The sequence below is a fragment of the Bubalus bubalis genome, chromosome 8, assembly GCF_019923935.1.
Source record: "Bubalus bubalis isolate 160015118507 breed Murrah chromosome 8, NDDB_SH_1, whole genome shotgun sequence".
Classification (NCBI taxonomy): domain Eukaryota; kingdom Metazoa; phylum Chordata; class Mammalia; order Artiodactyla; family Bovidae; genus Bubalus; species Bubalus bubalis.
This window is the reverse complement of record NC_059164.1, coordinates 37,756,777-37,779,576: the sequence shown is the minus strand read 5'-3', so window position 1 is coordinate 37,779,576 and position 22,800 is coordinate 37,756,777. Positions and strand designations below refer to the sequence as shown.

The following is a 22,800-nucleotide window of genomic DNA, read 5'->3' as shown; positions in this document are numbered from 1 at the left end:
ATGACATGATCCTCTACATAGAAAACCCTAAAGACATCACCAGAAAATTACTAGAGCTAATCAATGAACATAGTAAAGATGCAGGATATAAAAGTAACACAAAGAAATCCCTTGCATTCCTATACACTAACAATGAGAAAACAGAAAGAGAAATTAAGGAAACTACTCCATTCACCACTGCAATGAAAAGAATAAAATACTTAGGAATAAATCTACCTCAAGAAATAAAAGACCTATATATAGAAAACTATAAAACACTGGTGAAAGAAATCAAAGAGGACACTAATAGATGGAGAAATATACCATGTTCATGGATCAGAAGAATCAATATAGTGAAAATGAGTATACTACCCAAAGCAATCTATAGATTCAATGCAATTTCTATGAAGCTACCAATGGTATTTTTCACAGAACTAGAACAAATAATTTCACAATTTGTATGGAAATACAAAAAGCCTCAAATAACCAAAGCAATCTCGAGAAAGAAGAATGGAACTGGAGGAGTCAACCTACCTGACTTCAGGCTCTACTACAAAGCTATAGTCATCAAGACAGTATGGTACTGGCACAAAGACAGAAATATAGATCAATGGAATAAAATAGAAAGCCCAGAGATAAATCCACACACCTATGGACACCTTATCTTTGACAAAGGAGGCAAGAATATACAATGGAGAAAAGACAATCTCTTTAACAAGTGGTGCTGGGAAAACTGGTCAACCACTTGTAAAAGAATGAATCTAGAACACTTTCTAACACCATACACAAAAATAAACTCAAAATGGATTAAAGATCTAAACGTAAGACCAGAAACTATAAAACTCTTAGAGGAAAACATAGGCAAAACACTCTATGACATAAAACACAGCAGGATCCTCCATGACCCACCTCCCAGAGAAATGGAAATAAAAGCAAAAATAAACAAATAAGACCTAATTAAACTTAAAAGCTTTTGCACAATGAAGGAAACTATAACCAAGGTGAAAAGATAGCCTTCAGAATGGGAGAAAATATTAGCAAATGAAGCAACTGACAAAGAATTAATCTCAAAAATATACAAGCAACTCCTGCAGCTCAATTCCAGAAAAATAAACGACCCAATCAAAATATGGGCCAAAGAACTAAACAGACATTTCTCCAAAGAAGACATACAGATGGCTAACAAACACATGAAAAGATGCTCAACATCACTCATTATCAGAGAAATGCAAATCAAAATCACAATGAGGTACCATCTCATGCCAGTCAGAATGGCTGCTGTCAAAAAGTCTACAAACAATAAATGCTGGAGAGGGTGTGGAGAAAAGGGAACACTCTTACACTGTTGGTAGGAATGCAAACTAGTACAGCCATTATGGAAAACAGTGTGGAGATTCCTTAAAAAACTGGACATAGAACTGCTATATGACCCAGCAATCCCACTGCTGGGCATACACACTGAGGAAACCAGAATTGAAAGAGCCATGGGTACCCCAATGTTCATTGCAGCACTGTTTACAATAGCTAGGACATGGAAACAACCTAGATGTTCATTGGCAGATGAATGGATAAGAAAGCTGGGGTACATATACACAATGGAATATTACTCAGCTATTAAAAAGAATGCATTTGAATCAATTCTAATGAGGTATTATACAGAGTGAAGTAAGTCAGAAAGAAAAACACCAACACAGTATATTAATGCATATATACAGAATTTAGAAAGATGATAACGATGACCCTATATGCAAGATAGCGAAAGAGACACAGATGTAAAGAACAGACTTTTGGACTTTCTGGGAGAAGGCTAGGGTGGGATGATTTGAGCGAATAGCATTAAAACATGTATATTACCATATGTGAAACAGATCGCCAGTCCAGGTTCGATGCATGAGACAGTGTGCTCAGGGCCAGTACACTGGGATGACCCTGAGGGATGAGATAGGGAGGAAGGTGGAAGGGGAGTTCAGGGTGGGGGACACATGTATACCCATGGCTGATTCATGTCAATGTATGGCAAAAACCACTACAATATTAAGTAATTAGCCTCCAGTTAAAATAAATTAATTAATTTTTTTTAAAAAAGAAGAGAAAAGAAAATCAAGGCCTGACTATATCCCCTTGTGAGGTTCTTAACCCAGCTACCCTCCTGCCTACCTGAGGTCTCTCTCCCCTTTCACGTTTGCCTAGAAACTTTGGACCACTGGACAAAACCCCAAGAGGGATTGTCAGAAGATCCTCTGACCAATTCTGAGGAAATATGGTACACTGATGGAAGCAGCTTTGTCTTGGATGGAAAAATAAGGGCCAGATATGCAGTAGTCTCCAACTTTGAGACCACAGAGACTAAGCCGCTGCCACCAGGTACTTCAGCCCAATTAGCTGAGCTCATAGCCCTGACTCAACCTTTAGAGCTGGGAAAAGGAAAAAGAGTAGCCATTTGCACTGACTCCAAGCCTGCCTTTCTGGTGCTACATGCACATGCCGCTATTTGGAAATAAAGAGGCCACTTGACCACATCCTTAGGGTCTTGGAGGCAGTCCATCTGCCCACCAAGGTTTCAGTCTCCCATTGTAAAGTACACCAAAAAGGGAGCATGAGGAAGTGGAACAAAGGAACTAAACTGCCAATTAGGTAGCTAAGAGAGCAGCATTACAGAACAATGACCTAATAAGGGTTGCCACCTTACTTCCACAGACTAATTTGCCAGAAACGCCATCATATACTGAAGGTAAGACTCTTAAATCTAAGAGTGAGGACTTTCAAGAAGATCTTATGGGGTGGTTCCAAAAGGAGGGACTCCTTTTTCTGCCTGGGAACCTCCAACAGAAGTTGGTTAACTCCTTACATGCCACCACTCATTTAGGGGAAAAGGCCCTCCAAAGATTACTAAAAAGGTCCTTCAGAGGAACAGGCCTCCTAACAACTATAAGGCAGCCAGTCTCCCCCATCTCACTTGCCAGTTAAACAGCCCCCAAATAGCTCAAAGACCCCAGACGGCCCATCCCATCCAACAACGTGGGACCTACCCAGGAGAGGACTGGCAGATGGACTTCACCAGATGCCAGTTTCTCAAGGGTATAAATACCTATTAGTCATGACAGATACATTCACAGGATGGATTGAAGACTTTCCCAGACTGAGAAGGCTGAGGAGGTGGTTAAAAAAAAACTGCTCCATGAAATCTTTCTGAGATTTGGTCTGCCCAAGTCATTACAAAGTGACAATGGGACATCATTTACTTCTAAGGTCACTCAAGGGGTCTCTAAAACATTTGGACATTATTTATTATCTACAATGTGCCTGCAGGCCTCAGTCTTCAGAAAAAGTAGAAAGAGCCAACCAATTCTTAAAATCAGTGATAAAAAATAATAACACAGGAGACCTCTCTCAAATGGAAGAAGGCTTTACCAATAGCTCTCCTCCACACCATATTGCCCCTAAGGAACACGTTGGTCTTAGTCCTTATGAGATGCTATATGGGAGACCTTTTGTTTATGTCAGTGACCTCTTCCTAGATCCAGAGGCTCAGACTCTCCAGTCTTAGGCCATGGCCATTGGGCAATTCCAACAAGATATATGCTTGCTGGGTGTCAACCAGCACACAAAAGATTCTGAAGAGTCACCACTATATGCTCCAGGAACTTGAGTCCTAATTAAAGTCTGGAAAGATGGGTCCCCAAAGGCTCAACTCCAGCCCACATGGAAGGGCACCTACCCTGTAATACTTTCTATCCCCACAGTAGTCAAGGTACCAGGACACAACTCCTATTTTCACTACTCATGAGTCAAGCTTTGGAAGAAAACAGAAGAGGACACTCAATCCACCTGTGAGCCCCTGGGAGCTATTAGATACCTATTCTGGACTACAGATGAGTATCATTCTAATGAACACTCCCAAAATTAAGTTTCTGGGGATAAGGCTTCTCAGGACAGCTCTAACGAGCTAACACAGTTTGGCAGGGATTGTACTCCTAAATAGACAGGAGACAGATCTTCTGATCCCTGAACAAGGAGGGACTTGAGCCATCTTGAATGAGACGTGTTGTTTCTGGGTAAATACCTTCCAGCTAAGTTAAAGAAAGTCTCACAGTCCTCAAGAAAAACATTCCAAAGCCTACAGGACCTCAAAGAACAAGCTGGAGAGTCCTCAGGGTGGCTACAATATCTCTTTCTGGGATCCTTCTCCTGGCGAGCGGGAATTTGGAGTTGGCTAATGCTTACTACTACTCTTCTGTGTTTTTCATGGACTTCCCTGGTAGCTCAGACGGTAAAGCGTCTGCCTACAATGCGGGAGACCCGGGTTCGATCCCTGGGTCAGGATGATCCCCTGGAGAAGAAAACGGCAACCCACTCCAGTATTCATGCCTGGAAAATCCCATGGACCAAGGAGCCTGGTGGGCTACAATCCATGGGGTCGCCAAGAGTCGGACACGACTGAGCGACTTCTGTGTGTGTAATGCCCCTACTAACCCTTGTTATCACCATATTGATGCTGCTTATGACTGCTCCATGTATTATCAATTGTCTAACCTGTTTTGTCTCTGCCCAGGTCAACAAACTACAACATGCAGTGCCAGTTCAACAAGGATATATAAAACTACAGCCAACCACAGAAAATATCACTCACCCTTAGATGAACACCACAATGAGGACTCTGAGGCTTGAGACTAGCAAGAGAGGGAGGCCCAATGCCCCTTGCCATCCCAGTTCTGCAGGAAGTAGCCAGAGAGACCTCGACACCCCTATTCCCAAAGAATCAGGCCTCCCATCTCCTGAAGGGGAAATGTTAGGTAGTTAGAATAGGAAAAAGGAATCCAAAATGGTGGTGGCTAAAAGATAAAGAAAGAGAAAAGCCCGTGAAAATAGAACAAAGGAAGGTCCGAGGACCTGAGTGAGAACCTCAGGTGAAACAAACAGCCCCCCTGGCTAGCCCAATTTACACAGGGCAGGCTCAGGGGGAGGAGAAAAAACATGTAAAAAGAGGAGCCAAAATTGAGCCTGGGGCTTCTCTTCTCTTCATGTCTTTTGGGTCAGCCCGCCCTCATGCCTCGATTTTCCTTTGCTTGCCAAATACAACTGAGCTGTAACACTTGTCCATCCATGGCTTCAAATTTTTGCTGCGGCGAGACAGAACCAAGGAAATTAGAAACTCCCCTGACAACCTGATATTCAAAAAAGCAGGTTATGTTTTGGCTTTGTGTTGGCTTACTTTATTAGTGGCTAGGTGGAGGTGTGATGAGCTCTTAAAGAACAGATTAGAATTCTAGATGCTCCAGCCACCACAGTACTCTGTTCTGAGAGCAAAATTCACAGAACTGTGAAAATCAGTTCAGGTGGGTTGCTCATTTTGAGCAGCATTTTCCATTTCACATACAGTCCACGAAGTCAGAGGCCCTGTGCCCTGTGCTTTATGAGGGAATAAGCCATAGGATGTTGTCTAAGAGGCCAGAGAGCAGCCAAGCAACTTTCAAGGCCATCAAAGTTCACCAAACTTGAGGCCCACTGGCTTCTCTAGAGCAATATTTTCTTCTCAGAAAAAAAAGAGCAAAAAAGACTTTTTTGAAGTAAGTGTGAGCCCCTGTATAGTGTGTACCATTTGAAGACTGGAAAGAGCTATTCCTCTTTTGGGGTCTTCACCTGCCTGTATCAGAAAGCAGAGTCACCAGTCTTTATCTGTGTGCTAATATCCCTGTTTTCTTGAGTAAAAGAAAAGTCTGCTGGGAAAACTAAGTCTTCTCCCAGGGCTCAGGTAACTGTGCGAACCTGGAGGTAAATTAGAGTTGAAGCTTCATAGGCTCTTTAGGGATTCCTGAAAGCAGGTCTTAAGGACTACATCATCAACAAGAAATAGCCAATTAACAATAAAATAACAGCAGAAGTACAAAATACCACTTCTAGAAAAGGGGTTTATTAACTGAGAATGTGTACAGTTTCAGAGAACTGAGGAAGCCTGGGACCCATCTTTTTTTCCCCTTGAGATGTTTACAGTCATGGGAAAGCACTTCCCATACACACTTAAACGTAATACATACAAAACTATGTCTCTAATGTGGAAAATGCTAATTACTGAATGGATTAACAGAGTTCTAAAAGTGAAACTATCACTTTAACGCTTATCACAGAAATTATTTTGAATGTAGTATTATTTTCATTTTTAAAGAACTTCATTGAGATAAAATTTACATACAATTTTTCACTAAAAATGTAAAGTTTAGTGTTCTTTTTTAGTCAAGTCATAGGATTGTGCAACCATTACTACTATGTAATTTTAGATCACTTTTGTACCCCTCCTGAAAGAACCTATGCATCCATTAGTAAGCAATTTCTATTTCTTCCACCTGTCCTCTCCATGACTAAGTCCAGAGTTGTTGCTAATCTACTTTCTGTCTCTGTAACTTATCTGTCTTTTAAACTTTATACAAATGAAATCATACACTATGTAGTCTTCTTTGTCTAGTTTATTTCACTTAACATAAGGTTTACAAAGTTCATCTTTTCTCTTATTTTTCATTTTTAAATATTTTTCATAAGCCTAAATGTAGGACTTTACATTCAACCCTATATAATTTCATCTTTTTAGTTATGGCTCATGTTCTGACCTGTCAAAAATAATTTTAACTTACAACAATCCTTCAAATAGTTATTATTTTACTAACAAAAAATAGTGACAGCATGATCACTGGTGGGGGATAAAAAAAAAAGTGAGAGAAAGAAAGAGACAATAATTACCACTTATGGGTGCTCAGTCAGTCAATCATGTCTGATTCATTGTGACCCTATGGACTGTAGCCCACCAGTCTCCTCTGTCCATGGGATTTTACAGGCAAGAATACTGGAGTAGGTTGCCATTTCCTTCTCCAGAGGATCTTCCCCAGCAGGGTATGAAACCTCAGTCTCCTGCGCTGGCAGATGGGTTCTTTACCACTGAGCCACCTGGGAAGCTTTATAAAGCAATTAATTCATGCTAGTGAAGTCCCTCAGTCGTGTCCAACTCTTTGCAACCCCATGGACTGTAGCCTACCAGGCTCCTCCGTCCATGGGATTCTCCAGGCAAGAGTACTGGAGTGGGTTGCCATTTCTTCTCCAGGAGATCTTCCCAACCCAGGAATCGAACCCGGGTCTCCTGCATTTCAGGCAGATGCTTTACCATCTGAGCCACCAGGGAATCCCCCTCTAGAATAATTTGCATATAAGTAGCACTATCCATATAACAACAATACTCCATTTTATAAACAAACTAATGCTTAAACCAAGAAAGTAATTTGCTTCTGCTCATACAGCAAGGAAGCTGTTAGTCTGGGGTTCAAATCCAGATCTTTCTGATTTTCTGAAGCCCATACTTTAAGCCAGTAGAATCCATGATCTCCCATGACATTCTTTAGTTCCCAGTTACGTAATAATATCCAGAAGCAATACTATGTACATTTTCTATATATATATTACTTCATCCTAGTAAATGGAAAACATAATAAAATAGATATTGTGATCTTCAACATACATTAAAAGAATCTTAAATTCAGAAGGGTTAGGAAATCTGTCCAAGTTTACCATCTAGTGTGTGACAGAGCTGGTGTTTATATACATTCTTTTTCCTAATGTAGCAACTCCATTTACTAACAGTGGTTTCACCTAAGGTTAATGCAATCCTGATACTCACCTTTTCTACCCATGAAGAAACACAAAAGAATCTTTGGATTCTTTCTTCCTTCCCAGGTACTCAGTATAGAAAAGCAGTGGGTTAAAAAAGCCAAAAACTCTCCCCAAAATCTGTACTTCTAAGGAAGACTACTGGCCCATTAACAAATGTCTCCATCAGTATCTTACCATCTGCTGTTTGTACTGTACTTGTCAATATTGAGCATCACTTGCAGTTCATACGATCATACAAAATCTCAGAAACCACAGAGTACCAACGTGGGGAAAAAAAAAAAAAGCTAATTCAAAGATGGTTTTAGAATCGGATAACACATTCACTGCACAAGCATATAACTAGATGGAAACAAGTTACGTCCTCTGCATGTTTTCTATGTCCATGAAAAATTACTCAATTACTAGCACTAGATTGAACAGGACTGGCAAATTACACAGTGTAATCTTCACTTCTGCTGACCCACTTGATGTTTTTCCCACTCATCTAATTCTGAAGTCTCAGATTATCCAAACTGATCTGTTTAAATTCAAAATGCAATGAAATTTAATTATCCATGTCATAAAGGGTACTGATATTATGGCAGACTAAGGTAGACTACAGCACAAAAATATTATATTTGGCCTTTAAGTACCTTAAATATTTTCACACAATAGATTTTTCTTAAGGCTTATTTTGTTCCCTTGTACAAATTCAAACCAAACAGAAGGTAAAGTTGGTAGTCCCATATGGCAGCATTTAAAGGGAGCTAGAAAGATTAACTACCTTCCCACCTGTAATTAGTCATTCCTTGTTTTATATAAACTTTTCACCCTTTCCTGAAATGTTCTTTTATTTCAGAATGCCCCTGTGAGGAGTGACATATTAAAGCACTATATGCTGAGAATGAATGAATTTATTATGATTAAGAAAACAGATAAAACAATATTTTTGAACAATATGTACCTCAGAGAAAAAGAGATCATCACTGGGTTCTATCCCATGTCGGTGCAAAAATTCTGATTATAAATATTGCCCCTTAGATGTAAAGGTTCAAGTGTCTCTGTAAGTCATCAGGAAACAGCAAAGAGAAGAAATAAATTTATTACCTTTCATTTTGAAACATAGTGTTCCCCCATCCAAGTAATAAATATTCTAGAAGTGATAACAATTTGATTGTATTATCAATAATTTCCATGAATTTTGTAAATATAAAGTTGTAAGTAAGCAGTCTTCAAAGCTCAGTGGTGAAAGATTCAAATACAATAAAATGACAGACTACAAAAAAAGCAAAGGGCAGTGATTCTTGAATTACCTTGAAACAGCATCTGTATGTAGAATTTTTACCTATATACGGAGATGCAGTATTTTTATGCAATAGGGAAATGCTATTTCTTACAGAAAGAATAATGCTGCATATGTTCTTACCTTGAAAGTATATGTATAATCCAAGCTAAATGCTACACAGATGTGCTCGTTATACAATCAACTCAAATAATAGTACTGTATCTATATTAACAAAAATAGAGACAAATAAAAAGAGAGTCTAATAAGATATATATTTACATTAGAAAATGGAATTAAAATAAAACTTAATGATTCCCTCATGGTCCAGTGGTTAAGAATCCACCCTGCAGTTCAAGGGACACAGTTTCAATCACTGATCCTAGAAGATTCCACATGCCTCGGGCCACCTAAGAACATGCGCCACAACTACTGAGCCTCCTCTTTAGAGCCCACGAGACATAACTACTGAGCCCATGTGCTTCAACTACTGAAGTCTGTGTGCCTACAGCCTGTGCTTCACAACAAAAGAAGCCACCACAGTGAAAAGCCCGAGCACCACAATGAAAAGTAGCCCCTATTCTCGGCAACTACAGAAAACCTGCATGCAGCAACAAGACCCACCACAGCCAAAACATATACATATAAAAAATAAGTAAATAAAGAAATCTTAAAAAAAAAAAACCTTAATCATCTATTTTATTTCAATGTAATAAGCAACCAAAAAAGATGTACTTTCTGTCCATTCTTAAATTATTTTAATATAAAAAATAAAAACTTGAAAAAACTTTTCCAATAAAATCCATTTATCAGAATACCTGATAATGAATGATCTATCCTAGGCATAGCTACCAAATGTTGCAATATGTGGTGCTAGTGGTAAAGAACCCACCTCGTTTGCCAAAGCATGAGACGTAAGAGATGGCAGATTCAATCTCTGGGTCAGGAAGATCCCCTGGAAGAGGGCATGACAACCCATTCCAGTGTTCTTACCTGGAGAATCCCAGGGACAGAAGAGCCTGGCAGGCTATGGTCCATACGGTCTCAAAGAGTCAGAAATGACTCAAGTAATTTAGCACACATGCACATTTACACTAAAACTTTCACTTGTGTCTGACATAAAGAAGACTAAGAAAAACAATTGTAAACAACTATTTATTCTTGATATTCTAAAATGTAAAATCATCATATAAACATAAAATAACTAGATACCTGACTTGCTGATATATGTACATATGTGTGTGTACATATAACTTGCATATTTTATTTACAGATAATCTTATACATCCCTAATGCAATACGAGTGGGAAAATAGCAGGAACAACAGAAACGTCGAATGAGAAGTGAAAAAAATTCTGCTAAAGGTCAGAAGTAAAACATAAACATCTACTGAGCCTTTGGTACATGCCAAGTATGAGGAATGGCAATAAAAAAGATTCAATTCTTACTCAGATAATAGAGAATAAATGAAGTATAGTAAGTACATCAATAAAGGCAAGTACAAGTGCAACACGACCTAGAGGAGGGCTTGATTAACTCTGAGGTGAAATGGATGATGAGAGGATTTGAAGTGGGCTCTAGAGCAGGGGTCTCCAACCTCCAGGATCTACTGCCAGATGATCTGAAGTGGAGCTAATGTAATAATAGTAATAGAAATAAAGTGTACAATAAATGTAACACATTTAAATCATCCCAAAACCACCCCTCCCTAACTCCATCCATGGAAAAACTGTCTTCCAAGAAACTGGTCCCTGGTGTCAAAAAAGTTGGGGATTGTTGCTCTTGAATTTAAATCAAAACTTAGTGATTTTATCATTAATACCTTCAATCCTCTTTATAAAGAGTTTAAAAGAATAGAAAGAAGGAACGCAGGGAGGGAGGATAAAGAAAACTAGAAGAAAGGAAGACAGGAAGTAAAAGAGGAAAGAAAGGAAGGGAAAAAAATAAAACTAAACTTTCCATGCTGAAATCTATCATGACAGATAAGAGTGCTTGAGTGTCAGGTTATCAGTAATCAATCACATGTCAGCTAGTTTGCTTCACAGACCCTTTTTTTGAAAGCAGTGTATCCTGCATAGAGAACATGGAATAAGAGACCACTCTCAAAAAAGCAACATGCATAACAAATATCTGGGGGATTTTAGGGGCTTGTTTGCTTTTGCTTGTTGGTTTTTGGCTTATTTGTGCTTGTTTTCCTAGAATACTTTCTTTTTTTTTAAAAAAAAAAAAAAGGAGATTTCTCCAAAAAATGACAAATATCTCAAGCTATTAACGTTTAGTATATTATAAAAAGTTCCTAAGCCCTTATAATATTGGACTAGGCCCGTGACCTTCCAAATTAGTTTTACATTTCGGAGAGGAAAATTAAACACTAGTTGTTAATTTAATTAGCTACAGCTATGCCGCACAGAGTCGGACACGACTGAAGTGACTTAGCAGCAGCAGCATTGCATATGAAAGCATGAAGAGAAGAAGAAGCGATAGGGAAGAAAAAAATGGAGCAACGACACCAATGGTTTAAGTTCCAAGTCTCATATACTTGATAAAACCCAACCATCAGAAGTAAAAGAATCAAAGACTGATTATCTGTGAAAGGAGATGAAAAGGGATAACTAGGACAGAAGAAGAAACCAAGAAGGTCAAGGCCACTTGAAACCTTTATTAGTTGAGACTTACATAAAGCCATCACCCTCCTCTCTGTTTAACTAAATAGAATCAATCACCAGATACTTTACCAGAATGGAGTCCTTCCCCAAAACACCGGCTCACTTACTTAGAACAGTCTACAACGTCTTGCCTTTTAAACCTCCTTCACCCTCAGCCACAATAATAGACACTAATAATGATAATGATGATAATAAGCATAGCAGAAAGAAGAGACAGCATCTCCTATTTGCCAAAAGCTATGGTAAATGGTAAATGGCCTACTTTCAAAGCAACCTATGGGTAGATAATATAGTCAGTTTTTTGCAAATGTATTTTAAAAAATACTTATTGAATGCTTATTACACATAGGACACTACTCTAGACATTCAGAATACAATATTGAACAAAAAACATAAAACATAACTCTGATAGATTACACAATCTGGCTGAGTAAACTGAGCTACAGAGAACTTAAATGATATTTGCCCAGCATTGAACACCAGGTAAGTGACAAGGGCAATGGCAAGCAATTTGATTCCAGGACCCCTTTCCTCATACCATGGACTTTACTGCTTTGGATGTAAGAGCACACTGGCCAGGGCTCAGACATGGCACTCTGCTTTTCAGATTTTATATTTTTCTACTTGATACTGTATAAGGAGTAATTCAATTGTAATACAGTTACATTTTTTTAAAAAAACAAAACCTCTAAGCATAAAACTCAAAAAGCAGGCAAGGTGAAAATGCTAACTCTAAAAGTGTTTGAGGAACTACACTGAATATCATAATGGTCATTGATATAAATAGTTGATTACAATTAAGAGTTTATATGATTTCAATTATACTCTAAAGGAAGTTAGAAAGGCACGCATATCTGTCTATACTTACAACATTTCACATTTTCATCAATGTTTCGTAATAAGAGCATATTTTCTCAGCCTAAAGAAATATTCTATAACAGAAAGAAAGTTGCAATTAGCGAGTCCAGCAGATGACTCTACTCTGAGTCTCCATCGATGTATTTAAAAATAAATAAATAAATAAATAATGGGCATAAGATACATTCCTGGCATTTGTTTGATAGGCTTAAGTAAGACAAATGTAAAAATGCTATGCAAACTAAAGAATGCAGTGTTCTTTATCATTCTCTCTTCACAGAACTACAGAAGTATTTGGACTTCCTAATATACTCTATTACTTTGGTAATTATTAAATTTTGCCTATGTACAATTCAAAATAAAATACTCTGCCCTTAACTCCTTAACCCAAACTCATGTTTTAGTAACCATTATTTCTCAGTTGATACTACCTTCTGAACTGCCATATTGCTCCCTTACTCTCCAAGTTTTTTCTTTCCCACTTTCAGGTTCTATACAATTTTTAAGCAATGCAGAGTGCTAGGTATAATTATATAAGTCCCATAATCTAGGTCTTTAAAGATGAAGATATTTGGATAATCTTAAATCAGCTAATATTTCTTTCATATTAGCACTTCTGAGGGCTGATTCACCACTTGGTGGCTACACAATATATTTCTCCCCTGGGGATTCCTTGTACTTGCTACTCCTTTACTTCTGAATAATTATTCCTCAATTTGTAATATGTGCATGTGTTCTTAGTCCCTCGGTAGTGTCCGTCCTTTTGCGACCCCATGGACTGCAGCCAGCCAGGCTCCTCTGTCCATGGGGATTCTCCAGGCAAGAATTACCCTCAATTTGTAATACTGCCCTTCAATTTTGTTCACTGTGTAGAACCTTTTATGTAAAACTCACTATTGTTCTGAAGTTTGGTTTTCCTGGCAGCTATCTTGCTACTTTACATATCCAAAAATGAAGGAATGGTATCACTTGCACGTGGAATCTAAAAAAATGATATAAATTTTTTGCAAAGTATAAATAGGCCCCCAAACAAAGAAGACAAACTTATGATTACCAAAGGAGAAAGGCATGAAGGACGTATACTGAATATACTTATAGACTTTATATATTTGTATTTATGGGACTATTTTAGATTCTAAGTGATCATTCTTAATAATAATATTCATTTTGCATAGAATTGAGCATTTGAAAATGTAAACATGTATGCTGATGGAGCCCACAAACTCGTGCAAGAAACACAGGGCAAAGGAGTGATAACAATATAATGTTGTTAAGAGTTTTAATGACGTATCTGACAATGAAAGGGCAATATTAGTATTGAAGGCAGCAACAAATTTTCCTCTGATTGCCAAATTTACTGAACATATATTGCCATATTATAGAATGTACTAAGCCCATATGACTTCATTTAATCATCATTGCTGTGTTCTGTGACAGGTGCTTATATGGATGAGACACACAGAGGTTAAACAACTTACCAAAGTAATCCAGTAGTGGAGTCAAGATTCACTTTCAAGACAAAACAGGGTCTTGAAAGATGAAATGTTTTTCATTAGGTGATAAAAGTGGGAAAGAGTAGGCCAGTGATGGGAATAAAATGTATTAACAGCCAATAGTCACAAGTATGTGAAAGAGACACAGAGGGACAGGATCAGACAGGTGATGAGAGCAGCCCAAGGCCAGGCCTCATAAACAGGCTGCCTCCAACTGCTTTTCTACCTAAATATCTATAGTGATGTCATTCTTTGAACATTGCGTCTATAGGAAACTCAGGTTAAACCACAACTATCAACATACAAGAAAGAATGATTCAGCAGCCTCAGAGCCCCAGACCTAATAAATACTTAGGAGAGAGACTCACAGACAGTAAAGAGGAAAGAATACTGAGCTGGGAGAAAAGGATCAAGATCTCCTCTTGATTTTTAGTCCAGCGAATCAGCTGATCTTCCACTCCTACAGTTGAACTGTCTTTGCCACAGTACAAACATTATTCCATTTACAGACACTTATTTCAACGAAGGAGTTTTCAAATCAGAGTCTGTATGTTTTAATTCTTTATTATGTACTATGCATTGAACTATTACATAAATATATGCATGTGTACATATGTGTGTGTACTTACCTATTCACACTACAGTACTATACCCAGAGATGCAATATGCTATTAGACACAATGAATAAAATAAATAACATTTTAGAATTGCTTTACTCATTTCTGAGTGAGGTTTCACTGAAAAATCACAGTAGTTTGTCTCTTTCCTTCATTACTTCTATCCTCCCTCCCTTTCATCTGTTTTTGCTTCTTTTTTCTTCCTTGTTTTGTTCATCCTTCTGTTCTTTCATTACTTCTTTGAATTATCAACCAGGAGTTATTTTGATATTGGAACAGAGAACCTTCTACAGTTAAGTCACCCATTCAAGTCAGACCAATAAGATCAGTCACCAAAATCTTACTGGACTATGACTATTATGAAATTGAGTAAAGTGTTCCATCTCATAAAAGTCACAATCAACATGAAAAGGCACTCTTGATTCCACTCAATTCTGTTTGTCTCCATTGTGATTTAACAATGCTTTATATTTTAAGTAGCTATGTAGGAACTTAACTTTTCCACCAGATAATAAAATAATTTAGAAAAAAAAACTTCTCTTAACAATAGAACAAGTTTAGGTTTACAATTCCCTTTTATAAACTGGCAAAACTTTTATATAACCGTTTCATTTGTAAATGGGTAAAAACTAAAAGCTTTATCTCCCACGCACCTTTTCTTTCCATTTTGCACCCTCCATCTCTAAAAAAGACAAAAAAAAAAAAAGGGCCCAAAATAAAGCACTGAAGACTTACCATTACAATTCACATCCACTTTCTCTAAAGCTAAATGCACCTAAACTATGATAGAAAACCCTTCTGTATTTCAATCACATTCTTCCAATTTTCAGGTTTACAGCATCACTCATTCATTTATTCAGGCAACTGTTTTTTGGTACCTAAAGATAGGCTGGATAAAGGACAGAAATGGTATGGACCTAAAGAAGAAGATATTAAGAAGAGGTGGCAAGAATACACAGAACTGTACAGAAAAGATCTTCATGACCCAGATAATCACGATGGTGTGATCACTCACCTAGAGCCAGACATCCTGGAATGTAAAGTCAAGTGGGCCTTAGAAAGCATCACTATGAACAAAGCTAGTGGAGGGATGGCATTTCAGTTGAGCTATTTCAAATCCTGAAAGATGATGCTGTGAAAGTGCTGCACTTAATATGCCAGCAAAATTGGAAAACTCAGCAGTGGTCACAGGACTGGAAAAGGTCAGTTTTCAATACAATCTCAAAGAAAGGCAATGCCAAAGAATGCTCAAACTACCGCACAATTGCACTCATCTCACACGCTAGTAAAGTAATGCTCAAAATTCTCCAAGCCAGGCTTCAGCAGTACATGAACTGTGAACTTCCAGATGTTCAAGCTAGTTTTAGAAAAGGCAGAGGAACCAGAGATCAAATTGCCAATATCCGCTGGATCATAGAAAAAGCAAGAGAGTTCCAGAAAAACATCTATTTCTGCTTTATTGATTATGCCAAAGCCTTTGACTGTGTGGATCAAAATAAACTGTGGAAAATTCTGAAAGAGATGGGAATACCAGAGCACCTGACCTGCCTCTTGAGAAACCTATATGCAGGTCAGGAAGCAACAGTTAGAACTGGACAGGGAACAACAGACTGGTTCCAAATAGGAAAAGGATTACGTCAAGGCTGTTTATTGTCACCCTGCTTATTTAACTTATATGCAGAGTACCTCATGAGAAACACTGGGCTGGAAGAACACAAGCTGGAATCAAGATTGCCGGGAGAAATATCAATAACCTCAGATATGCAGATGACACCACCCTTATGGCAGAAAGTGAAGAGGAACTAAAAAGCCTCTTGATGAAAGTGAAAGAGGAGAGTGAAAAAGTTGGCTTAAAACTCAACATTCAGAAAGCGAAGATCATGACATCCCGTCCCATCACTTCATGGGAAATAGATGGGGAAACAGTGGAAACAGTGTCAGACTTTATTTTTTTGAGCTCCAAAATCACTGCATGGTGACTGCAGCCATGAAATTAAAAGACGCTTACTCCTTGGAAGGACAGTTATGAACAACCTAGATAGCATATTGAAAAGCAGAGACGTTACTCTGCCAACAAAGGTCAGTCTAGTCAAGGCTATGGTTTTTCCAGTGGTCATGTATGGATGTGAAAGTTGGACTGTGAAGAAAGCTGAGTGCCAAAGAATTGGTGCTTTTGAACTATGGTGTTGGAAAAGACTCTTGAGAGTCCCTTGGACTGCAAGGAGATCCAACCAGTCCATTCTGAAGGAGATCAGCCCTGGGTGTTCTTTGGAAGGAATGATGCTAAAGCTGAAACTCCAATACTTTGGCCACCTCATGCGAAGAGTTGACTCATTGGAAAAGACTCTGATGCTGGGAGGGATTGGGGGCAGGAGGAGAAGGGGACCACAGATGGCATCACCAACTCAATGGACGTGAGTTTGAGTGAACTCCGGGAGCTGGTAATGGATAGGGAGGCCTGCCATGCTGCGATTCAGGGGGTCGCAAAGAGTCAGACACGACTGAGCAACTGAACTGAACTGAAGATATGCCAGCTTTTGTGTTAGGCATTATAATAAAAGATAAATAAAAGATTCATTCATTTACTATGCTGACCACAAAATCAGCTTAGAAGAGAAATATTTTCTTCCCTACTTACTGAAAATAGTCTTAAACATCATTCCCACCAGCTCTGTCATTCCCACCACTGTCACAAGGGATGGGATCACACTGACTAGCATGAAATGAGGGCTGACCTAAACTATGTAGATGCCACACAGTGGAGGAAAACTGGAATGAATAACGAGGAAGTATTTCCAGTGTCCTGCTCAATTGCCTTCCAAAGCTGACAGTGGTTGTTATTATTCCATTTCCTTAAGGGAGAATCTCACATTCCTATGGATGTGAGAACTGGACTATAAAGAAAGCTCAGCACTGAAGAATTGATGCTTTTGAACTGTGGTGTTGGAGAAGACTCTTGAGAGTCCCTTGGACTGCAAGGAGATCCAACCAGCTCATCCTAAAGGAAATCAGTCCTGAATATTCTTGGAAGGACTGATGCTGAAGCTGAAGCTCCAATACTATGGCCACCTGATGCAAAGAACTAATTCATTTGAAAAGATGCTGATGCTGGGAAAGATTGAAGGTGGGAGGAGAAGGGGACAACAGAAGATGAGATGTTGGATGGCATCATCGACTCAATGGGCATGAGTTTGAGTAAGCTCTGGGAGTTGGTGATAGACAGGGAAGCCTGGCATGCTGCAGTCCATGGGGTCGCAAAGAACTGGACACAACTGAGCAACTGAACTGAACTGAAGGGAGAATATTTTTCAAACATCACATTGAAGAAAAAGTTATTTATATATGATTTACAGGCTTTTTAAGGATCGATTAAGCTTCCAGCATCACCCAAATTCAACTATACTCCCTCGCCAAATGTAATGACAATAGAAATATTCCAACTCTATGAGGAAAATATATTAATACTGTAAATACAGAATAGTTTTTAATATGTGCAAAGGGATTTAAAAAGAGGGGGTGGGGATTTCCCTCATAGCTTAGTAAAGAATCTCCCTGCAATGCAGGAGACTCGGGTTCGATTTCTGAGTCTGGAAGATACCCTGGAGAAGGAAATGGCAACCCACTCCAGTATTCTTTCCTGGAGAATCCCATGGACAGAGGAGCCTGGCAGGCTACAGTCCATGGGGTGGCACGAGTCTTACATGACTTAGTGACTAAACCACTAAAGGCATAAAACCTACTGCAGCGAACTGAATTCACTTTCTTCCCCCTTTCTCTACCCTCTACTCCCAACCCCTATACTGAGTCAGTAGCCAAAGGAGGACACCAAAGTACAAAGATGAAAGAAAAGAGTCAAATTCTTGGATGAGAGTTCTAAGTTCTTGAAACCCTGGCCAAGAGAGATGTGAAAGTGGCTGAGGCCAGTGACCTGAAGGAACCTCAGGGTTGCAATAAGGAGGACACAGAGTGACATGTGGAGGAACATGCATATCTAAGTGTCTGCATCAGGGACAGAGGCCAAACTCGTGTCACTTCAAAGAATGTTAGACAAAACCTTCCTTTCCAAAGCCAGAGAAACTACTTAAGCCATCCTCAGATCTTAAACTGCCAGCCCTGGTTCAAATGGGTTCAAATTGATTGAGGTTAGTCAGACACAACTGAGCAACTTCACTTTCCCTTTTCACTTTCATGCATTGGAGAAGGAAATGGCAACCCACTCCAGTGTTCTTGCCTGGAGAATCCCAGGGACAGGGGAGCCTGGTGGGCTGCCGTCTATGGGGTTGCACAGAGTCGGACACGACTGAAGCGACTTAGCAGCAGCAGCAGTCATAAGTAACTAGCTTAAGTTCTCTATCATTATTCTTAAGGCTCGAATTTCAAATCAAGTTCAATCATAGGGGAATAAATTTTATTATATTTCCTGTATACTTGCTTTTGTACGTATCATAGAATTTTCGATTAAAGCCAAACTTTAATTCTACATTTGCACCACAAGATAACTTTTAATTAAAACTACTTCATTATTTCTCACCCTCAGTCAGTACTATTAATTTTACACTCAGAGAAGAAAACCAGGAGCCTGTGTGCCCTATGTCTCATGTAGTTTCTCCTCTGGTGTCAACAGAAAAGATATTTGCTAGATCAGTAAAGTCCAGAGAGTGCAGTGATTTGCCAAATATGGTCCACTGGAGCACTGAGAATTTAGGGTTAGGTTTCAGCATTTGTCGCTGTCACTCAGATACTAAATCTATATTTACTTGGGGCAGTGAGTGGAGATTTAAATAGAAAAATCCAAAGCATCCAAGGTACTTTCCTTTCCTGACTTAGCTGTTTTTGAGAGTTACTCTCATGGAGCTATAGTCTTTCAAAACTGGTTAAATAAAATTCTATTGGTATTATCATAAATTTTGTAGAGGATGAGCAAACAAAAAATTAACTTTCTCTTTACCATTTTATGATTATCTGACTGGTCATTTCATGTCACTGTTCATGGGGATTCCAAACATAAAATATGACCAATGCCAAAACACAATAAGTGCTCTCAATTTAAAAATGAAGATGTATGTCTAATTATTGTAATAGTAACATGAAAATAATAGACCATTAATACACATTACTTTTAAATATACTAAATTTTAAATATAAAATTGTATATTAAAATTTACCAGAATGGTCTGAAGACATAAAATTAAGGTTTAAAATCATCATATAAATTCAGATGTACAGATTTGGTGAACAGAATCATATTTCTAAAATTGGGGAAATTATTTATCAGTAAAGGCAATACAACATTCCTGCCCACCCCCTAAAAAAAGCCAAAAAACAAAACCTGGATAAAATATAGAAGCTGGTCAGTAGGAAAATAATGGATGAACTCTAGGAATTCACACTGTGGCTGGTGGGCCATTAGCAATGCTGTAGGTGGAAAGTAGAAGGGGATTCCAAAGAACATGGCTCAGCATGTATTATACAGCACAAATTATCAAGTCTGTACAACTGGAACCATTTTTCAAGTGTGGGGACTAGAGTTTGAGTGGTGTTGGTCGGAAGACACCCCCCAAACTAACATCACAGAGCATCACATCCTCAAGTGTTCCTATCTTTGAGCAATAGCCTGGATTCTTGTGCTTTATGTAAAAGGAAAAGGATGCTGACAATGAAGCTGTGCACATGTGGAGCCAGGAGGGATGTGGGAAATCAATGTACTACTCTCTTTTCAATTTTGCTGTGAACATAAAGCTACTCTAAAATATAGTGTAGTCACTCAGTCGTGTCTGACTCTCCATGACCTCATGGACTGCAGCCCCCCAAGCTCCTCTGTCCATGGGATTCTCCAGGCAAGATCACTGGAGTAGGCTGCCATTTCCTTCTCCAGGATTCTAAAACATAAAATCTTTTTTAAAAATTCTCATTTTGGAGAAAACCTGGCTCAGAAATCATAGCTTTAGTGTTCAACACATTGCTTTTCTTTTCTGTAAATCCTTACCTATTTTAATCTTGGAAGCTTTTTTCCCCCATCTCTACTTTGTTAATTTTAGACTTTCCACTTTCTTTACCACCTCACCAGCTAATCACTTTTAAATTTTTTTCAGTAATTATAATGAATTAACAGTTATGTTTAAGCAATTTCAAATGATAGGCCCATATATATATAAACTAATGTCAACAATCACATATTCTATTTACTATTGCCTGGAGAAATATCAATAACCTCAGATATGCAGATGATATCACCCTTATGGCAGAAAGTGAAGAACTAAAGAGCCTCTTGATGCAAGTGAAAGAGGAGAGTGGAAAAGTTGGCTTAAAGCTCAACATTCAGAAAACTAAGATCATGACATCTGATTCCATCACTTCATGGCAAATAGATGGGGAAACAGTGGAAACAGTGTCAGACTTTATTTTGGGGGGCTTCAAAATCACTGCAGATGGTGATTGCAGCCATGAAATTAAAAGACACTTACTACTTGGAAGGAAAGTTATGACCAACCTAGACAGCATATTTAAAAGCAGAGACATTACTTTGTCCACAAAGGTCCATCTAGTCAAGGCTATGGTTTTCCCAGTAGTCATGTATGGATGTGAGAGTTGGACTATAAAGAAAGCTGAGTGCAGAAGAATTGATGCTTTTGAACTGTGGTGTTGGAGAAGACTCTTGAGAGTCCCTTGGACTGCAAGGAGATCCAACCAGTCCATCCTAAAGATCAGGCCTGAATGTTCATTGGAAGGACTGATGTTGAAGCTGAAACTTCAATACTTTGGCCACTTGATGAGAAGAGCTGACTCATTTGACAAGACCCTGAGGCTGGGAGAGATTGAGGGCAGGAGGAGAAAGAGACAACAGAGGATGAGATGGTTGGATGGCATCATTGACTCAATGGACATGGGTTTGGGTGGACTCCAGGAGTTGGTGATGGACAGGGAGGCCTGGTGTGTTGCATTTCTCAGGGTTACAAAGAGTCAGACACTACTGAGCGACTGAACTGAACTGAACCCCTCCAAAAATATTATGAGTCCAATAAGGCAGATATGTTAATGGTAAAAGTATTCTGCCGAATTGAAGACTGTGATTGGCACAGACAGAAAACTCTAGCACAGCTTAATTTAATAGCTGCCTGACAGTTGTCTCCAATTCTTTTTTCAAATATTTTCTGAGGGATTTGCCTAGCACCCTAAGTAGTGTGAACACAAAGAGCACACACAGTAGGTGTGTGAGATTGCTTTTCTAGAGCTATGAAAATGTATTTGAAATTTGAAGAGGCAATGGGAAATGAATTTGACATCCCTATTAATGTAGCTTTACTTTGGTGAGAGTTTTTCATATCACTAGATAAATAAAACATGCATAAGCAAAATGTCTCATATTGCTGTACCTCCATAAAATATATATTCCTGTATCCAACAAATATTGGAAAAGTACTGCTATTTTAATATACTCATTAACTAAGTTTTTCTTGATAATTTCCACATTGGCCAAAAAAAAGACTAAGAGCTTGCTGCTAAAATTTTGAATCAGGGTTCCTTTTAACAAAAAGGAATGGCACGTGTTCAAATGTCTATTGAGAACACCAAATTGACATACAGTTGAGAAATAGCAATAATTATTATGAACATGATAGCTGTTTATGTCTACGCTATAGATAATGCATGGTGTCCATAGGGTTTTGATGAGTTTCTTGCCTCTGCTTACACATAGACTAGGTCAGAGCTTGTACTAAGGAAGACCAGGAAGAGGGTTTAATGCTGCTGCTGCTGCTGCTGCTAAGTCGCGTCAGTCGTGTCCAACTGACACGTGTGCGATCGCATAGACAGCAGCCCAACAGGCTCCCCGTCCCTGGGATTCTCCAGGCAAGAACACTGGAGTGGGTTGCCATTTCCTTCTCCAGTACAAGAAAGTGAAAAGGGAAAGTGAAGTCGCTCAGTCGTGTTTAATGCTACAATGAAGTAATTTTACTCTGTACTCTAGACATAATATTGACACCTAATGGTATTCACATAGTTTTTCTTGAAAGAGTATCTGCCATCAAGAAAGACAGTTCAAAAAACATGTTGGTCAAATTTAGTGAATTATTAAATCTTTGCAGGAAGAATATTATATAATTTAATATATAATTTTTCTCTTGCTTAATATAATCTTTCTTAACACAACATGTCAAACTGCGAATTCTCTTTTGCTATAAAGAAACATGCAAGGAGTGGTACCTCTCATAGTCTTACATGTCACACATTTCATAAAGAGACAGTTATATAACATAAGATGAACTTATTTCCAT

The 22,800-nt window shown here is 38.6% G+C and overlaps 1 protein-coding gene and 1 non-coding gene across 15 annotated transcripts in view; both read right to left on the bottom strand.

Annotated features, from left to right (window-relative positions):
• CACNA2D1 (calcium voltage-gated channel auxiliary subunit alpha2delta 1) overlaps positions 1-22,800 on the bottom strand; it is a 524,082-nt gene that overhangs the window by 462,261 nt on the left and 39,021 nt on the right. The gene's annotated exons all lie outside the window — the stretch shown is intronic.
• On the bottom strand, positions 7,076-7,147 carry TRNAF-GAA. Its single transcript has one exon. It is a non-coding gene; the product is annotated as a tRNA-Phe (tRNA).